We start from the raw sequence: 20,365 nt of genomic DNA on the forward strand, positions 1-20,365 counted from the left end.
GCTGATACATAACGTGCATCTAGGTAATTGTTTATCTCATCAATGCCACAATTGACTGGGTTGTGTAGTTGTCCTTGTCCTTCCACACAGTTTATCTGCACCCTGACGGTTGCTCTGTCATGTCCCTTATACACGTATTTATATAAATACTTGACTAAAGTAATTGTGGAACAAATTTCAACGTTGATATGTGCCTTGTACTTCATAGAGAGGAAAGGATTGAATGGAACAATCCAACGATTATCCACTATACCCTCTTTCACCCGTATCTTTCTACCATCATCTCAATGCATGTAGATAGGGTAACCATCATTACCCACCACAGTAGACTGAGAGAAGGGATATGGATAGTGTGACGACTGCATTTGCCATCAAACATGCAAGCAGCAGAGACATTAAGCGCACCACATGGGCCATGAACATTGCATTGTCAATAATCTCATGCAACTCAGGGAAAAGGGTTTTATCTGGCACTTCTGCACATACCAATTGATCATAGTAACCAACCTGAGTAGGTTTGAATGCACCTTCCAAAATCAATAGTATGTGTGAGACCTCTCTTTTGAAACAACTTTTCTAAACAAATCATGCTTTATAATCTACTGCATCAGATCCTTGTGTTTTTTATAAAATACACGGGTTGTCAAATCTGGGTGATCTTGTGCTCTTTGACCTAGCGACAATCCTTCATATCTAACCATTTTGCGTTGTAAGGGAACGTAAAAAACAAATCTGGTTTACCCTTTTTTCTCACAATTGCCATTGCATCTTGGTATAAATGGCACATATACCGCAGTCCTCCTATAAAAGAGGATGGCAACACAACTCTACACTTGATAGCATTGCCCAATACATTATGCACCGCATCAGCTGCGTTTACCATGTCCATCAATCCTTGATAAACTTCTGCATGTAAAGAAGATTGATTGTTGCGTATCCACACTAATCTGGACTCTTCCATGCTACTATATGCATCAACAATATATTGTTGCAATAATCTCCCCCCTCATAGAGACGCATAATATTGTCTCTGTGTCACACAATTTTTCCTTTGTACATCATGTAATAATACGTGAGTAGGAATATCTCTATAAGGGATATATAAATTCCATCCATCCTCCCCTTGGGGAAATAGAAGAACATACATGATTGACATGTATGATCGATGCAAATTTGATATTCTGGTTATCAATCCATTGCGTCTTAAAAATTGGATGTCTCGATTCCCAACATCAGAATCATCCCCTTTCCCTGGCATGATAGCGGCAACCTCGCTAGCTGTTGGGACTAAGTATTGTCTTGAGGTTGGCCGGCTCTCACAAATTACCATCTTCAAGTTTGCATGTGGATTTCTTCTTAATACTTCCCCCATAGCAACCAGTGCACTGGCATACGGATTGCATTCATGCATCATCCTCTACAACAATTCCAAAATGCCAAGATTCAAACCAGGCATCCCATCCAAACGATTTTGCAACTCATGATTTGTATCATGGACATATAATTGTGCAAACTGTGGAAGCTCTTGTCTAGACTCATCAAGTAGCAAACTCCCGACACGATGATACAGTGTGCCATGAATCCGAAAATTATGTATACCCCTATTCCGATAAAACATTTGATCAACTTGGGCTCCCAATGAGACAAATGCCATAACACTATTATAGGCTCTTATATTATCCTTAAATGATCTGCTTCTAGCGTCACTTCCATGGAGTAGAACTTTTAAAATATCTGATGGATCTTCCAATGGCAACAATGACACATGGCCAGCTTTACAAAATACTTTCCCACAACCAGATGCATACTTCTGGTCTCTTGCTTCCACAATTGAGCATGACAGAAACTACATATGCAATCCATACTTCCAAGTGAATGAACAACAGGACTGGAAACCAATGGATACAAAGATGGGTGCCGTATGTCATCCCTTAATGGAAATTGATGCAGGATAGATAGGATCCCCCTAGAACCTAAACCTGCATTCCTATTCCTGCCAACAACATGCTCTCATGCCCTTGACTGCCCATAATCTCTAGCTGCATCCAATTGAATTGTTGTACCTATTATTGGAGCATCTATTATATTTCTTCCCTCAACAACACAATGTTGCACATTTGGTGCACCATCAGGGCAAAAAGTAGATTCTGCTGGCTCTAGAAAGTGAGAATCCATCCTTGCATGTGTCTGCACTCTGACACTTCTAATTGCAGTACAAAAAGCATTCCCTTCTCTAAGACTATCAGCAAACTCCATACTCATACATTCCATAGCTCCACTCGTACCTTGTTTTTTGAGCATTGTTCTCTGCCTAGCAACATTGCGACGTGCCTTATGTGTTGAATGCAATAAACTTCTCTTATCAAGACACGTTAAATTATCTACATTCCAGTGTACATCATTAAGTCCCTACATTTGATTATGTTGTCTGCAATGAACAACCTCTACAATTGGCCCCATGTGTCTAAAACCTTGTTTTTTTAACATTGTTCTTTATCTGGCAATACTGTGACGTGCCGTGCGTGTTGAATCCCATAATTTTCTCCTATGACACCTTGTTTCTTTTGCCTTTGTCTGTTTACGAACAGAACCACATATATCTTATTCTCTCTCTCTCTCTCTCTCTCTCTCTCTCTCTCTCTCTCTATCTATCTATCTATCTATCTATCTATAAATATAAATATATATGTATGTATGTATGTATGTGAGAAAACATGCGTGTCTCAGGATCTATGGAGCGCTCTAAGGTGGATGGAACCTATGTGGAAACATGATGAAGAGAGTGCTCATGACATGTACCTCAAGTCAATTAGGTTCCAAGATAGATTAGCTTGGACTCATAAACAAAATCTTGAGTGTATGTGTATCTCTTTTGCTCAACAATACATGATAGGCCTCTTATATAGAGAGCGAGCCCTTTGAATAGTCATCACCTATGGGATCCTCTGATCCACATCTCCACATCATGTAGTCCACGTCCTAGGGTGACTACTTTAATACATTCCTATACCATACCTTTTCCTTTAATCTATGGCACCATATCTCAACACCTCCCCTTGGTGCCATGATCCTTTGGCTACCCGCAAGGTGGTTAGGTGTGAGTTTACATTCCATCACCTCCCCTTAGTGCATACCTTGCTACATAAGGTGGTTAAGCGTAGCTTTTACATGTCAATACCTCCCCTGGGTGCTTTCATATAGCTCCCATATAGCTACTCTCAGGTGGTCAGGCTTGATTTACAAACACGTGGGCTAAAGGTGGTCAGGCTTGATTTACAAACACGTGAGCTAAAGGTGGCAAGGTTGTTGCTTCTCAATACTTGATGTCGATGGCGTTCTCTTATTTGCTTAATGTAGCTTGATGCATGATGCTTTGTTCTTATATGTGCCTTAATGCTTTATGTGTAAATGCCATGTTCTATGCTATGGTCATCTCATGCACTTGTGCTTTTGGTATGCTTTGTGCATTCATGCCTTGATTTGTCATTTGTTGCAAAGGTCTTACCAATTGATTTCTTTTGATATTGGCAGTGTCTAATTACTAGCAATGATTTTGATCTGACAAGCACGTAGAGCTTGAAAGAAGATCACTTTTCCTTTTTGGAGTGTGTGCAAATTCCTTCTAGATTGCAAGTTATGCCTTGTCAAAGTTTTTGTGAAGAGGCCTTTGATGATGTGGCACATGCTGCTTACAAACTGTGCTTGGCAAGGGCTATGTGCTTAGGTGGCACTTAACTAATCCTACCCCTAACCATGGTTATTGTGAGTTAGTTGACCATTGAGCAAGGTAAGGTTAAACTAACCTTAGTAAGACAAGAGACTAAACCAAGGGTACTTTTAACTAACCCTGGTTATAACTGCCACGTGTCAATTGTGGGGAACCTTAGGAGAGAGTGAAGGATAAGGTCAGTGATGGACTTGTGTTGTCGATGGAGGGAGTAATCATGTAGGAGCTTGGGCGTTCGGCGAAATGATCCTCATTTTGGTCTACTGCACCGCTAGAATCTCAGGTGGACACATCCATCCTATTGTGACATTCAGCGTGTTCCTAGCGAGGAAGGTGTCATTTCTATATGCGTTCTTGTACATTGTGGCACAATTCTTAGGAGCAATCTGCGGAGTAGGGGATCGCGGGCAAGCATTATTGGAACGACCTGTGTGGAGCAGTCGGTGGAACACCTGTGTGCAGAGGCTTCGTGGAGGTGCTTTGGAGCGTTCGAAGGGCATCTGCTTGTAGTATATGCAGAGGTTGTTGAAGCATCGCCCTATTGAAGGTTTCTGGCTGAAGGATCTTGTTGTGGCTAGGCTGCTCGTCTGCATGCAAACATTTCGAGCATTGGAGAGCCAGAAGTCGTGGATGCAAGTAGTCATTGAAGCTGAGATGGGCAGGTCGCGACTGTCAGTAGTCGTTGAAGCTAGAGGTCAGCATGGAAATAGGAGTTGGAGAGTCAACCTCCACTGCTGGGCTATGGGAGGCTTTAGGGCCTTAGCAGCCTTAGGAGCCTTGGGAGCTATTATAGGAGATAGGCTGCGCGCAGGCGCTGCTTGTTGACGAGGCTGGTGCAAAGAAGGAGATGGCTGCCCGTTAGAGAACGTTGATAGTGGGTTGTGAGGCTTGAAGCCTTTGTTGATCTTTGGTGCTTGCGGTTGGCTGTTGTTGATGTTGTGGGCGTCGCGTCTTTTGCTTTTGCATGCAGGAGCCTTCTTGATAATCTTTGGGCCGTAGAGGCTAGAATCGCTTGCTTGCTTTGAGCTCACTATGCAGCTCGCTTGCTTGCATTGCTTGCCTTATTCATTGCTCGTAGTCCCGTGTAGATCCTGCTCGCCTAGGTCATTTAGAGATCCATATGAGCTATCGTCGAGGGAGTTTGAAGTGTATGCATTGGAGGTCAGGCTCTCAAGCACTCTCTCCAAGTGAACAAAGAACAAATGGAGAAGAAAAACTTCTCTATCTTCTTTTCTGAGATCCAAACAGTTTCTATTCTCTCTCTCTCCCTAAGACTAGAGTGAAATCTCTCTCTCTCTCAATCGAAAAAGAGATGAAATCTCTCGACAAAACACCTCTCTCTCACAAAGAATCTCTATGGATGGAAATCTCTCAAAGATTGAAAATGCATGATGGAAATTTCTCTAGGTAGAAGAGAACTCTCAATCTAAAACTAAAACTAACCTAGGAGAACTCATGAGCTCCTAAGGCATGCCTATAACTGATCTAGGAGACCTTACCTAAGCTCTGATACCATGAGAAAACATGCATGTCTCAGGATCTATGGAGCGCTCTAAAGTGGATGGAACCTATGTGGAAACATGATGAAGAGAGTGCTCATGACATGTACCTCAAGTCAATTAGATTCCAAGATAGATTAGCTTGGACTCATAAACAAAATCTTGAGTGTATGTGTATTTCTTTTGCTCAACAATACATGATAGGCCTCTTATATAGAGAGCGAGCCCTTTGAATAGTCATCACCTGTGGGATCCTTTGATCCACATCTCTCCTTGTGGATATCCTTGATCCACATCTCCACATCATGTAGTCCATGTCCTAGGGAGGCTACTTTAATACATTCCTATACCATACCTTTTCCTTTAATCTATGGCACCATATCTCAACACCATGCATGCTAAATGGAATGCTTGATAATGAAAAATGCAAAAAGAACCTATAACTTCCTATTGTAATTTCGTAGCAAGAAGCTTTCACCTTTTCGCTTAAGATTTGCATCCATGAAACATATGTAGGTGTAAATGCTTTGTGGGTGTAAGTGCATGGACATGAGTGCATAATTGCATGCATATATGTGTAAATTCATGCAAACATATGTATGGAAAAACTCAATGCCATGTATGTAGATGCAACCTAAAGAATATGGTAAGACATTCTTGTAACATGTATTTTAGTAAAATACAAAGATTGGGAACTAAGATGAACAACATAAGGGTGTGACTACATGCACATGAGCGATATATGTAGGTAAGTTGTGTGTATGTGTGTATCTACATGCATGGCATACGCTAATATCATAATTAAATTGTTAGATATGCTCAATGCCCCACCCTCCTAGTAACCACCAGTGGTCCAAGGTGCTCAAGTTGTAAGGCCCCAGTATGAGGAGAAGCCATGTGTGAGCCCGAGACACTGGATGGATCCTGACTTACATGTTAGATGAGGTCTATCAATGAGACCATTGATGGTAGAAAGGTGATTGTGTGGGAGCCCCTTATTCTTACTGGGTCTTGGGGGGTCCCAGTGAGGCCAGCGGCCCCCCTGGTGGGGGTTCGGGGGCGAGAGCCCCCGAGGCGATGGTATAGGAAATATTCCTTGAATATTCCATGGATGACTAGTCGGTTCCACCGACTAGGTTGACTAGTCGGCTTCACCGACTAGGTTGACTGGTCGATTCCACCGACTATGTTGATTTGACTACCGCCCTCATGGCTATAAAGAGGCGACCTCCCTAGTCCATTGTACCAGATCACATCTTCCAATAGCAGAGTTCTTCCAGCTAGTAGCTCTTCACCTAGTATCTGTCTAGATCACCATCTAAGCTCCACTGTGGAGCACACGAGTGGACGGAGCCATCATCTGTACTACATCAGTATTGAAGGAAAAAATTTTTCATCTCGAGTTTGCTGTGTACTCTCTATTCTTTGTTCGATTTCTATTCCGTTGCGCCGTGTAATTTAACATAAATATGTACTCGAAAAGAGCGCGCATTAAATAAATGTAATTGAAGGACCTAGGATCATTCAAGGTTATGCACTTATATTCATATATTTCACTGTTGTCTCTGTGCCAACATGGACTTAGGTAGAACAGAATGTGTGTGTAGAGTAGCGGTAAAGCTCCGCTTGTACTTGCATAAGGCTAGAAATAGTCCCTCTTAGAAATCCAACTTGCATGTTCTACATGTAAGTTCTACATACGATTCCTACATGCAAGTTCTACATGCAACTCCTACATGTGAATTCTACATGCGAGTTCTACTTGCAAGTCCTACATGCGAGTTCTATATGCAACTCCTCCATGCGAGTCCTACATGCAACTCCTACATGTAACTCCTACATACGAGTTCTACATGCAACTCCTACATGCGAGTTCTACATGCAACTCCTACATGCGAGTTCTATATGCAAGTTCTACATGTAGAGAGAGAATTTCTTACAATTCCTACATGCAAAGAGAGAAGCTCTCCAACTTGTATAAATACCCCATAATGGAATGAAGCCCACACTCTTTGGGGCATTGTGTTGAGTTCTACTTTGGTATTCCAAGCAATTGTGTCAAGTGTCCATGCTTCCTTGCACTCCACATCCAAAAGCATGTCCTAACCTTGCAACTCTGCCTCCCCTCCCCTCCAACCTTGCAACCCATCCTCTCCCTCTTCTCCTCCCTCCTCCTCCTCCTCCTCCTCCTCCTCCTCCCTTCTCCTCCCTTCTCCTCCCTCCTCCTCGTCCCTCCTTCTCCCTCCTCCTCCTCCCTCCTCCTCCCTTCTCCTCCCTCCTCCTCCTCCCTCCTCCTCTCTTTTCTTTCCCCCATGCTCTTACACCTTCTTCCTCTCCCCTCCTATGCTCCCCCTAAACCCTTAGTTCCTGTTGTCTCTCGGCCAACATGGACTTACGTAGAATAGAATGTGTGTGTAGAGTAGCGGCAAAGCTCCGCTTGTACTTGCATAGGCTGGAAATAATCCCTCTTAGAAATTCAACTTGCATGTTCTACATGCAATTCTACATACAACTCGTACATGCAACTCCTACATGCGAGTTGTACATGCAAGTTCTACATGCAAGTTCTACATACGACTTCTATATACAACTCCTACATGCGAGTTGTACATGCAAGTTCTACATGCAAGTTCTACATGCAAGTTCTACATACGACTTCTACATACGACTTGTACATGCAAGTTCTACATACGACTTGTACATGCAAGTTCTACATGCAAGTTCTACATACAACTTATACATGCGAGTTCTACACGCAAGTTCTACATACGACTTGTACATGCAAGTTCTATATGTAGAGAGAGAATGTGTTACACTTTCTACATGCAGAGAGAGAAGCTCTCCAACTTGTATAAATACCCCATAATGGAATGAAGCCCACACTCTTTGGGGCATTGTGTTGAGTTCTACTTTGGTATTCCAAGCAATTGTCTCAAGTGTCCATGCTTCCTTGCACTCCACATCCAAAAGCATGTCCTAACCTTGCAAGCCCTGCTTCCCTCTCCTCCAACCTCGCAACCTATCCTCTCCCTCTCCTCCTCCTCCCTCCTCCTCCTCCTCCCTCTTCCTCCTCCTCCTCCCTCCTCCTCCTCCTCCTCTCTCCTCCTCTTCCCTCCTCTCTCCTCTTTCCCCCATGCTCTTGCACCTTCTTCCTCTTCCACTCCTATGCTCCCCCTAAACCCTTTGTTCCTCAACCCTTAAACTCATGATCTACGAGGGAGACGAGTTCTCCACCATGTCCTGGAACCTCCTTCTAAACCTTGGAATCTCCTTCTATCCCTTAAACTCTTCCTAAACCCTGCAACCCCCAATGAAGGCGAAAGCCTTCATTCCCTCAATCATGATGATACATGTTCCTTTTACACATGCATGTACTTTGTTTACTTACCACACTTAAGCCTACGTCTCTCACCGGAACATGACTCGAGGTCCTAAGCTACACATATACTACAACCGACAACCCCGATATATCTGTAGATGACAAAAAGCCTCGGAACCCTGCATACTGAGAAAACCCTACTCTTCCTATGAAAGCAGTAGGAAAGAGCCAACATTTGGTGCCATTGCCAGGGAACCCCCCCCCACACAGTTCCAAAAAAAAAAAAAAACTAACCACTAAACTAACCTAGGTTAGACTAACCTCGATTAGGTTAGTCGCACCTAGGTTAGGTTAGATTACCTTAGTTAGTTTAGTTAACCTAGGCTAGATTAGGTTAGGTTAGGTTAGTTGGTTTCATTAACCTAGGTTCGGTTCGGTTAGTTGGTTTCATTAACCTTGGTTAGGTTAGGTTAGTTAGGTTAGTTTAACCTCGATTAGTACTGACAGTTAGGTTAGTCTAACTAATCTTTAGTCAGTAACTAACTGTAGTTAGTCAAATTAGTTAGGTTAACCTCCTAGTTATAGTAACTGGGAGGATCTAAGTTAGTTAACCTAACTAGAGTCACTTGGTTCCAACCCCTCAGTTGGACTTAAAGCCCCTTCACACCAAACCTTAAGACCAAACACCCCCCAAAAAAAGCAACCTTTACCCCTTCTTTAATCCCTCCTAACTCATCCGTTTGGGACCCAAACTTAACCCGTTTGAACCCAGATTTCACACACGGAAACACCACGTTATGGGGTATGTTTCCAGCCCATCGCACACCATTTCGGCATCCCTAGCACTCGCTCATTCACGCCCTTGTGTGGGTCCCATTTCGCACAAATTCGCTCATATCTTCACGTCGTGACCTCCGATTAATGATCCGTCTGCACCGGCATAGTTCCCTACAATCTTAGGCACATTATTAACATGACGGTCCCTACACAAACTAACACCACTCTAACCCTCCCAACACAACTTCATCCACACCCGCACTTGTGGCAGAGACACCCTTGGCAAATCTCGCCCAATCTACATGTAGCTATGTTTCGACCAATGCCTCTGACTCCAATGCTTACCACATCTGCATACAACTCCACTGCAACCACTGCCCTTGCCAATCCTCTACCCCGAATTCCCCCCTGAAATTCAATCACTCCCTTTAACTCCTCCACGCCCCAACATGGCTGGACGCCATCACGACAATGATGGGGATATCAACCTTGATGCAGAGGCTGACAATTTCTTTAATCGAAGAAATAATAACAATCAAGGCAGATGCCCCTTAGGAAAACTGGAACTTCCCAAATATAATGGTAGGGGAGATCCAGCCTGATTCCTCCAGCATTTTGATGCCGCATGCCGCGCAGGTGGAGATCAATCCCATGAAACCAAGGTGGCTTGGTTTCCCATGGCCTTATGAAGGGTCTGAATGGTTCCTAGACCTTCTAGTGGAAGAGCGCGCCACATGGGACCTACTTCAGACGGAATTTAAAAGACGCTTTCAAACAGAGAGGCTACAAGATGATCCTGCTCTCCAACTAAGGAAGCTCGAACAAGGCCGCCGAGAAGATGTACGCACGTACCTGGGTAAGATGAAAAGATTAATCGCCAAATGTGAGCCATGCCCAGATGCAAAGTACCTCATGGCATGGTTCATTGCAGGACTAAGAAAGAAAATCCGAAAGGATATGAAAAAGATGAGCAGCTATGAAACATTTAGTGCTGCTCATGCGGTATCCATTGACATCGAGGATGGCATGGCCGACTCAGACAGGCCGACTCAGACACTAGCAGTGATGACGGCAAATCTAGTACACGCGATAAGCGCTCAAAAAAGGACAAATCAAAGGCCACTACTGAAACATCAAATGAACATCGCCTAGAGGCCATGACCCTGAAGCTAAAAGAAGAGATGATGCAGGCCATGGAACAAAAACTTCACTTGTGTTAGCTGCAAACTCAGACATATCCACAGTGAGAAAATATCTAGTGTCCACATTGCATGGCCAATCATACAGCAAATGAGTGCCCGGTCCTAAGAGCCAGGATCACTGCGCAAGCAAATCCACCACCAAGGTTGTGGTGCCATATCTGCATCGTCGGCGGCCATGATGAGAATAGTTGCATCTTCAACATGCGCAACAATCCGCCTCGACCTCAACAATACCAAGCACCACCCATACCAGTATACAAGCAACCGGCACTTGCACAAGCACCCCTAGCTCGAGGCTAAATCTTGTTCCCGTTCGAACACATGTCCCATAACTACTCAGGAATCCAAATCGATGACCATATCCAAGAGCACCAAATCTAGCTCCTTAGGCAGTTCCAATACGTCAATTACAAGCCGAGGAAGTAGATTTGCCATTTGAGTATGAAGCCGAGTACTTAGTGTACTATGTAGAAGGTGCAGAGGGTCTAATACCAGTTTGTGCAAATCAAGTACGTCCCCACACATATCATGCACCAATCAAGTGCTACGGTTGTGAAGAAAATCATCGGATTGTAGAGTGCCCTCATCGTGGTAGCCCAGCTACTTTCCAACCACTCTGCAGAGATTGTGGCATAGGACATGCCTGTATGGATTGTCCCATGAAAAATAAGGTCTTAGAACAAACAAAAATTAAGCTTGACATCCCCATCGGCGTCATTGGGGTGGATCATCAAAGTCTGGGTCCGACAAGTGTAAAATCACAACCTATAAATGTAATTACACACCAACAGAAAGAGGCCACCAAGGACCCTAACATTCCAATCAAACCAAAGCGACTTCTTAAAAAGAAAGCACAAGTGCCTCCACCTCCGCCAAGCAATGAGCAGTCGAGCTCATCCACATCAACTCTCGAGCCTCAAATAAAAGAAACTCCATACCCAAATGCAAAGGTGGAGAAGGCTCGTTTTCAGGCACTTCAACAATGGGTACAAAATGAACAAGCTCAATTTGAGACTGAGAAACAAGCTCAAGACCCAATCCATGACTTGGCCCCACAAAGTATTGATACTGTACTCAAGCCTTTGTTCCAACAATAGACTCCACAACATAATGTACCACCACGTCAACTTGAAGGAGCCACACTCTCTAGCATCTTGAGTTGCCCTGTGTCAATTCCCATCGGAATCCTCCTACAAAATTGTCCCAATCTCTAGGAGAGTTTCAAAGGATAGATTGAACTCGCAAATCCCCCTCCACCTATGAATGACATTGAACATATCCCTGTGCGGATGGGTGAGAGAGATGACATACGCAACATTACTGTGCCCTTTGATGCACAAGGCATATAATGAAGTCCAAGCCATAGTGGATGGTGGAGCAGGTGTAAATGTCCTATCAAAGGAGCTCTACGAAGAATGGGGTCTCCCACCAATGCAAAAGGCTAATTTCAACATACGCCTTGCCAATGATTCAGAGGCTAAACCTTTGGGAATAGTGAATGGCATGTCCATAAAGATCGCAGGTGTCCGCTTTTCCCTTCAATTCACAATCTTGGATCTTCCCAAAAAATCCTATCAAATCTTACTGGAACGTCCTTGGTTATGGGAAGCATCAATCCTCCATGACTGGGGAACTGATAGACTGACAATCCAGAATCGAGACACTGCAGTCAGGGTGAATGTGGGGACAGGAGCTATAAAACCAATTGTGCCTAGAGCGTTGGATGACACATCTTCAACAACAATCTCAAGCAAATCAGCTCCCTTGCAACAGCATGCCATAGCAGGGGACTCACAAAGCAATGTCAATAACTGGATACAAACATTGGCAACCATCGACAACTGCCATTCATTAGACCCCATCTTCTTACAGGCAGATGCTAAGGCGCTACAGGTAGATCCTCCACTCCCACATGAAGAACCAATCAACCTAGAGATGCCATTCTTTATGGCTGACCTGGAGTGGGATAATGAACCTCACGAAGGTACCCATACCAATGATGACTCAGATTCTCCTTGGGACCTTGAAATAGAGGCTGAGAATGCTAAAATTGAAGGTCAAATCTTTGATAATGACCTAGCCATTCTGCATGCCCTAATGGCAGTCGAGCTCCCAAAAGTTGAACCTCCAAAGTTGAATAATAGCAGAAGATCCGACAAGAAAGCTGAAGGAGAAAATCGCAGAAAAGCCAAGGCCAAGCACTTCAATAAATTCAAACGAGTCCAATCTAGGATCATTGAATTGTACCTTGCAAAGTCAGCTCCCTCAAAATTAGAACCACCGCCTCTTGAATAGTCCCCTGAGGGACTGGAAGGAGTATGTGCAGCAAATGAACCCTTACTTGGAAAAACCTTACCAATGGAAAAGTTACCCCACAGTTCCCAACTTAAGAAGTTTCGGAAATATAAGCCACATGTACGGATGAAGCTCAATCAAGAGACTTCAGAAAAAGATAGCCAAGAAGAGCCTAACAAATTAGTAAATGCAACTACGCCACCCAGTACACATGACACATGTCAAGCTAGTTCAACACCATCAGAGGTCGATCTTCGAGAAGTGCTGGAATACTTCAAGAATTACACAAGTGGCAGTGCACCAATAGCAATGCCAAGACCACTAAGAGAATCTGAAGTTCAAGAAATTGATAGCATTGGAGAATCTCTAATTTATGAGGGACCGGCAAAAACATGCACAATAAACCTCGCCCTTGAAGGGGAGGAAGAAAAACTAGTTTTCATTGGGAAACAGCTTTGACAAGAAGATGAAACCAAACTCAAAGCACTCATAAAGGGAAGGTGCTCACCCTAAGGTATGTGGACCTTATCACACAAATCCTAAATATGGCACCATGGTTTATGACGAGCTGGAAAAACTCCTAGATGTCAGATCATCTACGAGATAGAGCACACTGATTGGGTTTCACCCAGTGTCATTGTGCCTAAATGCAACAAGAAACTCAGAATATGCGTAAACTTAAAAAATGTGAATGCCGCCACAATTAGGGATCACTATCCCCTACCCTTAACAGAAACAGTGTTGGAAAAGGTGGCATGTTCAGAAATATATAGCTGCTTGGATGGCTTCAGTGGCTATAACCAAGTGCAAATCGCTCCTAAAGACCAATCAAAAACAACATTTACTACAGAATGGGGTATTTTTGCATATAGAGTCATGCCATTCGGCCTTTGTAATGCCCCGGCCACATTCTAGTGAATCATGTTCACAGCCTTCAAGTCATTTCTAAATAAGTTTTTACTGGTGTTCTTGGATGATTTGTGCATCCATTCAAATAAACAAGACCACTTCAAATGTTGTGAAGCAGTACTAATCAAATGCAGGGAGTATGGCATCTCCCTCAATCCAACAAAATGCCAGTTCATGGTCACCCACGAAGTTGTTTTGGGACACATCATCTCTTAGCATGGGATTGCCACTGACATGGGCAAAATCAGAATCATCATGGAATTGCCTCCTCCTACAAATTCCAAAGGTGTACAGGTCTTTATGGGACATGCCGGCTATTATAGAAGATTTATAATGCGGTATGCCATGATAGCTAGACCACTTTACAAATTATTAGTGGAATTCTTAGGGACCGAAGAGTGCGACCAAGCCTTTGAGCTTTTAAAGTGGCGCCTAATCATAACACCCATCCTTATATCTCCCAATTGGGATATTTATTTTCATGTTCATATTGACGGATCCAAGTATGCAATTGGGAGTGTGCTTTGTCAACCTGATGAACATAAGAAAGACTACCCATTCTACTTCACCAGTCAACAACTCAATGATACAGAGATCAACTATACGACCACAGAAAGAGAAGCCCTAGCAATGGTGGGTCTACAAATTAAAAAGGAAATCTGATGGCAGCATAGATCGATACAAAGCCGGTCTTGTTGCAAGGTAAGTGATGTTTTCTCCTTGCCACTTGCATTTGCTTTAATAATCTATAGATAAATGATAAATGAAAAATGGAATTAGTTTTTATTTAAAGTGTGTTAGAGGCTCTCTCTCTCTCTCTCTCTCTCTATCTCGGTCTCTGTCTCTCTCTGCCTCTCTGTCTCTCTCTCTCTCTCTCTCTCTTCCCAATATTTGTATTCTACTTGGATATATGTTACAAGAAGGTGTTACAAGAGATTGCAACTGATCATTTTTCTCTTTATGAATTCTTTATTATATGCATATGTGCAATGTCTTGGAAAGTATTCATTTTTTATAAATTATGTGCCATGTCTTAATCTATTGTCTATCTATGTCGTTCACCTCCTAGCTAAACCTTAGCGGCATCACAAGTTTAAAAAAAAAAGAGAACCATTTATTTGGGGGGGAGAGGAGGGGGGGAGGGATGTGTGGATGGATGATTGGTTTGCTAGGAGAGATTGCAAACTGAACATTTTTTCCCTTTTATATTCTTTATTATATGCATATGTGCGATGTTTTGGAAAGTATTTCTTTTTGATAAATTATGTGCCATGTCTTGATCTATTGTCTATCTATGTCGTTCACCTCCCAGCTAGAACTTAGCGGCATCACAAGTTTAAAAAAAAGGAGAAGCATTTATTTGGGGGGGGAGAGGAGGGGGGGGAGGGATGATGTGGATGGATGCACAAAGATTGGTTTGTTAGGAGAGATTGCAAACTGAAATTTATTTCCCCTTTTATGTTCTTTATTATATGCATGTGTGAGTGTGTCTTTGTGTGTGTGCGTAACTCATTTTCTATTCCATCGGAAATGATGTTTAGCCATTTCTCTTATCCTTGACCTTTAGCAATGATGAGTGGATGTGTATTGTGGGCCTTATTGAGCTATTAGCAAACATTCTTTATAAAGGTATTGTTTTTAAATATTATTTTTTATTTTTGCAGGCACTCCATTGAGCTATTAGCCATAGCGCTCCAAACTGGGACCTCCTTTTGTTTGGCGAGGTAGGTGATGTTTTCTCCTTGCCACTTGCATTTGCTTTAATAATATATAGATAAATGATAAATGAAAATTGGAATTAGTTTTTATTTTAGTTTTTATTTAAAGTATGTTAGATTATTATCTAAAATTTTCCTTTTATATTCTTTATTATATGCAAACCTCTCTTCAACTAGGCCTTTGCGGCACCACAATTTTTTAAAAAAAGAGAAAATTTTATTTAGTGTTTTCTTTTGAGAGGGGGGGATGATGCGAATGGATGCAAAAAGACGGAGAGGGAGAGAGACAGAGAGAGAGAGCATGCAGACTAGGACCTTCTTTTGTTTGGCGAGATAGGTGATGTTTTCTCCTTGCCACTTGCATTTGCTTTAATATATTCTATATGCAAGTTCTACATGTAGAGAGAGAATGTGTTACAATTCCTACATGCAGAGAGAGAAGCTCTCCAACTTGTACAAATACCCCATGATGGAATGAAGGCCACACTCTTTGGGGCATTGTGTTGAGTTCTACTTTGGTATTCCAAGCAAGTGTCTCAAGTGTCCATGCTTCCTTGCACTCCATGTCCAAAAGCATGTCCTAACCTTGCAACTCCTCCTCCCCTCTCCTCCAACCTTGCAACCCATCCTCTCCCCATCCTCCTCCTTCCTCCTCCTCCCTTCTCCTCTCCCTTCTCCTCCTCCTGTTCCTCCTTCTCCCTCCTCCTCCTCCTCCTTCCTCTCCTTCCTCCTTCTCCCTCCTCCTCCTCCTTGCTCCTCTCTCTTCTTTTCCCTATGCTCTTACACCTTCTTCCTCTCCCACTCCTATGCTCCCCCTAAACCCTTAGTTCCTCAACCCTTAACCTCCATGATCTACAAGGGAGACAAGTTCTCCACCACGTACTCTACCCTTAACCTTGGAACCTCTTCTAAACTTTGGAACCTCTCTCTAAACCTTGGAACCTCTCTCTAAACCTTGGACCTCCTTCTAACCCTAGAACCTCTTCTAAACCTTGGAACCTCCTTCTAAACCCTGGAACCTCCTTCTAACCCTTAAACTCCTCCTAAACCCTGCAACCCCCAGTGAAGACGAAAGCCTTCATTATCTCAACCATGATGATACACGTTTCTTTTACACATGCATGCACTATGTTTGCTTACCACACTTAAGCCTACGTCTCTCACTAGAACACGACTCGAGGTCCTAAGCTACACGTATACTACAAACGACAACCTTGATATATCTATAGGTGACAAAAAGCCTCGGAACCTTGCATACTGAGAATACCCTGCTCTTCCCTCGGAAGCCGTGGGAAAGAGCCAACATTTTGCACCGCTACCAGAGACTTAGGTGACCATCTCTTCCTCCTTTGTATTTTTTTCAAAGTTTTCTGTTTTTCGTCAAAGTTTCCATTCGTCAAGTTTTTTTTTCTTTTTGTCTTTTTTCCCCTCCCCCTCCTCTAGGTCAAGTTAGCTCTAACTTAGGTTAGATTAAACCAATCTAGTTAGTTTAACTATAGGTTAGTTAGACACAAATAGGTTACTTCAACTTCTAGTTAGTTAGGATAATTGGATAGTTAGGTTAGGTCAACTAATTGGAGTTAGTTTTTCTAACTGTCCTCAGTTTTAACCCATAGTTAGGATTAGGCTAGTTGGACTTAAAGTCCATTCACACCAACCTTAAGACCAAGACCCCCCCCCCCGAAAGGTCAACTTTACTCCTACTTCAACACTTCGTATCGCGCCTGTTTGGGACCCAATCTAGACCCGTTTGAACCAAAATTTCACACATGGAAAGACCATGCTACAAGTCATTTTTCCAGCCCATTGCACACCATTTTGGCATCCCTAGCACTCGCTCATTCGCGCCCCCCTGCGGGCCTTGTTTCGCACAAATTCATTCGTATCTTTACATCGTGACCTCCGCTTGATGATCCGTCTACTCTGGCACATTTTCCTACACACGTAGGACAATCTTAGGCACATTATTAACATGACGGTCCCTCCAAAACTAACACCACTCTAACCCTCAAACAAAACTACATCAACACCCGCACTTGCGGCAAAGATACCCTTTGCAAATCTCACCCAATCTGCATGCAACTATGTTCCGACCAATGCCTCTGACTCCAACGCTCACCAAATCCGCATACAACTCCGCTGCAACCACCACCCCCGATAATCCTCTACCTCGAATCCCCTCTTGAAAATCAAGCAATTCCTTTAACTCCTCCATGCCACAACATGGCTGGACGCTGTTGTCAACAATGATGGGGATATCGACCTCGATGTAGAGACTCGATGTAGAGACTGACAATTTCTTTAATCGAAGAAATAATAACAATCAAGGCAGATGCCCCTTGGGAAAATTGAAACTTTCCAAATATAATGGTAGGGGAGATCCAGCCCAATTCCTCCAGCATTTTGATGCCGCATGCCGAGCAGGTGGAGATCAATCCCATGAAACCAAGGTGGCTTGGTTTCTCATGGCCTTAACTGATGAAGCGTCTGAATGGTACCTAAATCTTCTAGTGGAAGAGAAGCCACATGGGACCTACTTCAAACACAATTTAAAAGACGCTTTCAAACGGAGAGGCTACAAGATGATCCCGCTCTCTAACTAAGCAAGATCGAAAAAGGCCGTCACGAAGATGTACGCACATACCTGGGTAAGATGAAAAGATTAATCGCCAAATATGACCCCTGCCTCGATGCAAAGTATCTCATGGCCTGGTTCATTGCAAGACTAAGAAAGAAAATCCGAAAGGATGTGAAAAAGATTAGCAACTATGAAACGTTCAGTGCTGCTCATGCGTTAGCCATTGACATCGAGGATGGCATGACCGACTTTGACACTAGCAGTGCACGAGATAAGTGCTCAAAAAAAGGCAAATCCAAGTCCACTCCCGAAACATCAAATGAAGATCGCCTAGAGTCCATGACCATGAAGCTGAAAGAAGACATGATGCAGGCCATGGAACAAAAACTTCACTTGTCTCAACCGCCCAACTCAGACATATCCACGATGAGAAAATGTTTGGTGTCCACACTGCATGGCCAATCATACAGCAAATAAGTGCCCGATCCTAAGAGGCATGATCATTGCACAAGCAAATCCATTGCCAAGGTTGTGGTGCCATATCTGCATCGCCGGCGGCCATGATGAAAATAGTTGCATCTTTAACATGCGCAACAACCCGCCTCGACCTCAACAATACCAAGCGGCACCCATGTGAGTATACAGGCAACCGGCACTTGCACAAGTGCCCCCAGCTCCAAGGCTAAATCATGTTCCCATTCGGACACAAGTCCCACAACTACTCAATAATTCGAATCCACGACCATATCCAAGAGCACCAAATCTAGCTCCTCTGGTAGTTCCAATACATCAATTACAACCCGAGGAAGTAGACTCATCATTTGAGTATGAAACAGAGTACCCATTGTACAATGTAGAAGGTGCAAAGGGTCTAACACCAGTTTATGTAAATCAAGTATGTCTCAACACATATCAAGCACCAATCAAGTGCTACGGTTGTGGAGAAAATCATCAGATCGCAGAGTACCCTCATCATGGTAACCCCATTACTTTCCAACCACTCTACAGAGATTGTGGCATAGGACATGCCTGTATGGATTGTCCCATGAAAAATAAAGTCCCACAACAAACAGAGGTTAAGCTTGACGTCCCAATCAGCATCATTGGGGTGGACCATCAAAGTCTGGGTCCGGCAAGTGTAATATCACAACCTGTCAATGTAATTACATGCCAACAGAAAGAGGCCACCAAGGACCCTAACATTCCAATCCAACCAAAGCGACTTCCTAAAAAGAAAGCACAAGTGCCTCCACCTCCGCCAAGCAATGAGCAGCCGAGCTCATCCACATCAACTCCTAAGCCTCAAATAAAAGAAGCTCCATACCCAAATGCAGAGGTGGAGAAGGCTCGTTTTCAGGCACTTCAACAATGGGTACAAAAGTAACAAGCTCAATTTGAGGCTGAGAAACAAGCTCAAGACCCAATCCATGACTTGGCCCCACAGAGTATTGATACTGTACTTGAGCCTTTGTTCCAACAATAGACTCCACAACATAATGTACCGCCACGTCAACTTCAAGGAGCCACACTCTCTAGCATCATGAGTTGCCCTGAGTCAATTCCCATTGGAATCCTCCTACGAAATTGTCCCAATCTCTAGGAGAATTTCAAAGGATGGATTGAACCTGCAATTCCTCCCACCTATGAACGATATCGAAGGTATCCCTATGCGAATGGGTGAGAGAGATGACGTACGCAACATTACTGTGCCTTTGATCCACAAGGCATATAATGAAGTCCAAGCCATAGTGGATGGTGGAGCAGGTGTAAATGTCCTATCAAAGGAGCTCTACAATGAATGGGGTCTCCCACTAATGCAAAAGGCTAATTTCAACATACGCCTTGCAAATGATTCACGGGCCAAACCCTTGGGAATAGTAAATGGCGTGTCCACAAAGATCGTAGGACTCCACTTTTTCCTTCAATTCACAATCTTGGATCTCCTCAAAAAATCCTATCAAATCTTACTGGGACGTCCTTGGTTACGAGAAGCATCAGTACTCCATGACTGGAAAACTGATAGACTGACAATTCAGAATCGCGACACTGTAGTCAAGGTGAATGTGGGAACAGGAGCTATAAAACCAATTGTGCCTAGAGCATTGGATGACATATCTTCAACAACAATCTCAAGCAAATTAGCTCCCTTGCAATAGCATGCCATAGCGGGCGATTCACAAAGCAATGTGAATAACTGGATACAAACATTGGCAACCATCGACAACTGCCATTCATTAGACCCCATCTTCTCACAGATAGATGCTAAGGTGCTATAGGTAGATCCTCCACTCACACATGAAGAACCAATCGATCTAGAGGTGCCATTCTTTATGGCTGACCT

The sequence above is a fragment of the Dipteris shenzhenensis genome, chromosome 20, assembly GCF_047967505.1.
Source record: "Dipteris shenzhenensis isolate YYH24624 ecotype China chromosome 20, Dip_SZ_1.0, whole genome shotgun sequence".
NCBI classification, from domain to species: Eukaryota; Viridiplantae; Streptophyta; class Polypodiopsida; order Gleicheniales; family Dipteridaceae; genus Dipteris; species Dipteris shenzhenensis.